General features: G+C 36.3%; 1 pseudogene; it reads right to left on the reverse strand.

Moving 5' to 3' along the window:
- Positions 1–2,056: 2,056 nt before the first annotated feature.
- On the reverse strand, positions 2,057–2,822 carry LOC109678457 (dnaJ homolog subfamily A member 1 pseudogene; annotated as a pseudogene).
- Between the last annotated feature and the right edge of the window lie 354 nt (positions 2,823–3,176).

The raw sequence follows: 3,176 nt of genomic DNA on the forward strand, positions 1-3,176 counted from the left end.
TAATTATTTTAATACTCTCCAGATGTCTACAGTATTTACTAGCTTCTCTCTTTTCAAAATTCCACACCTCTCCTCCTGTCTTCATATTTACATAAACTCATTTTCTATAGCACTGAGAAAAAGGAAGCATTCAGAAGAGAGTTGGCCAAAACTCCACTGCAACCCCCTTCCTGAAACAAAGCTCAAGTTTTCATGCCATCCTTCTTGAGCTGTGAAGAGCAGTCTTGTACGATGGGTCTTATTCTCTATCACTTTAACCTTATCTCCATTCTGTATTGTTATTTTCCACTCATTGCATTGTATAAATCTGATCAACCCAGACAGAGACTAATGGTAACATCCTTCATCTTTAAAACACCTTTTTTGAATCCATGTCCCCTTCAGGCTGCCATTTCATTTCTCTGCCTTTGAATCTAGTGCCACCTTCTTTTCTTCCTTTCTTCACAATCGCTCCCAAAGTCACTCATTATCAGCTATTTCGTTTGTTTGTTTGTATATTTGTTTGTAGAAGCTACTTGTGTCAGATCTAAATGACCCCCTAATCCAATCTAATGCTTGCTTCTCACCATCACTCAGTGGATTTAATTAGGAAACTTTCACCATTCCCATCACTCCTTCCTCCAGTATACATGCCTTTGGCTTCCATGACCCCACTTCCATCTTGTTTCTTCAGTGACTCTGTGACATGCTCATTCCTAGACCAGTATTAGTGTCTTCTTCTAAAGAGAGGATGGGGTGCAGCAGTTAATGTGTACTAAGTCTCAATCCAAATTTAAATGCCACTGCTCAACTGTGAGCCCTGTACACTTAACTCTTCAGTATCAGAACTGTAATGCAGGCCCAGAAATCCTATTTCTACCACAGTATTTCAGTACCTACTGCCAAGATGGTTCTAGGGATTAAATGAATATATATTCCTTTTTACATAGTGATCCAAGTCATCAAAGTCATATATTTATAAATATATAAAATTTATATATGGCTTGAAACACAGTTTGGAACTATTATTGTTGTTACATTTACAATTATTCATATCTCCCCCATTGTTTTGCTTTGTAATCAGTAGATCAAGTAGACATTCATGCATTTCACAAATTGCATAAACTCAGATACACAGATTTAAGCTTATAAACATATGATGACTTTAAATATACAATTATGCCACTCATCATAATTTGCTATACTACCAACATTGAACTGCAGGTACTTTGGAGCATAAGTCAAATGGTTTAGAGTAAGCCTGTAACTTAGCTAAGGAACACCTTTCTACAGTATACATGCAAATTACTTCTCAACATATGGGTCTCTTCACTTTTATTTGTAAGTTACCAAGATCTGAAATACACTACTCAAGGACTTATCATGGTCCAAAGAGAAAAGAAAAAGAGTGTAACTATGACTGGTCAATATAGTTTACATATTGTATTATATATAAACTATATAAAATATATAAGCTATATACAATACATATATGTATGTATTTTTTAAAGATGTGCAGCAAAAGGAAATGAAATTCTAGAAGTGCAAGCCATTAACAAGCAGCATATTATGATCAACGTCTTCTTTAGAAATACATAATTTCTACCACTGATAACACAGGCTGTTATGTATCTGCTTTTTCAAGTAAGAGTTGAGGCAACAATGCAGAGGCATCACAGTGAGTCCAATTAGTACAAATACTTAGACAGACAAACTGTTCTCTACAAATTAACTTTTGTTTTTCTGATTACCAGTTAATTCCATAGCTTAGCAATGAAGTGTCACACATGGATGTCAACACCTAGGCTAACATTTCAGTATAAACTTGTCCATGTACACAAAGGAATCAATTACCAAGTATGACTTAACAGATGCTAGGGAAACTTTCTTTTTCAAAGTAGTTTTTACAGGCGTTAAAAATTCCTCTTGCAAATTGAAGTCATCATACATACAGGGCAAAATCAGATCTTTTATTTTTCCATTTATTCTTCATTTAACTTTTAAAACACTACTATAGTTGAGTATTAAAATAAAAACAATAGCAAGTATTGAGAATATGATGATTATAGCCCTTCACTCATTCACTACTGCATATAAAAGGCCAGCAGTGTGTGTTATTCACTGGCCCCATGAAGAGGTTTGACATTGAACACCACCTCTGGGATGATGCTCTTCATTATAATGGCACTGTCTTTCCTGATTTGGATCAAAATACACCAGTTCTACTTAATCCATTTCATCCATCTCTTCTACTTCTTTATGTTCATGAAGTTTTTCCAGCAAAAAAAGTTTATCAGGACAGAGAAAACTACTTTCAGGAAATTTGCCTTAAATTCAATGATCAGACATCCCTTTTCATATGGTTGACAATTAATTGGCATGTTTTCACTTAGCACACCTTTGATTTCTCCATGATTGATGATCTGGCCTGGATGAGAGGTGATTGCTATGGTTTAGCTGTCAGTAGTGGAAATTGGCTTTTCAACCAGGTGTACATCTATACACATGAAAAGTTCTTCCCCTTCTCAAGTGAAAACAGCATGACCCATTTGATTTAATACAATGATAATATCTCACCAGCTCCATACCTGGTTCTTGGTCTCCTTTACAATGGAATGTTGTCTTCTGGCCATATTCAATGCCTTGGTCAATATGAACTTCTAGAATCTTCTCTCTACCTCTCTTCTTTCCACTGCATCTTTTATATCTCCCTGTAGGACTAATCCATTCCCTATGGCCCTGGCATGCCACGCACACAGACTGAATTTGCCTAACCATTCCAGGTCCTATCTGATGAACTCTGATTTGCATTGTCGTAACTCAGCAGTAGGGACAGAACTCCACTGCACCTTTCTTACCACCTCAGCATTCACATTTGTCACAAATAGCATTCTTTTTCACAGCCAGTTTTCTTACTGCACCATTATATAAATCTTTTAAAGTTACAGAGAGCTAATGCACATTTTCACCTCACCTTTCTCCATCTTTCCTAGTCCTCCAAAAACCATACCAAAGGTGACCATGGGGGAGCTGAAACCAACTATCTGCAAGCTGCTCCACCCTCCTAAATTGCATGTTCCCCTCATTTGGCATATAATTCCCTAGTCTTGGTATCAAATAGAACTTCATAAGCTTATGAAATTGATTTAACCTTTTTTCCTTCATTTGGATTTTTATCAGAGTGGTTCTTCAGGGCC

This window comes from Castor canadensis, chromosome 4, assembly GCF_047511655.1.
Source record: "Castor canadensis chromosome 4, mCasCan1.hap1v2, whole genome shotgun sequence".
NCBI lineage: Eukaryota > Metazoa > Chordata > Mammalia > Rodentia > Castoridae > Castor > Castor canadensis.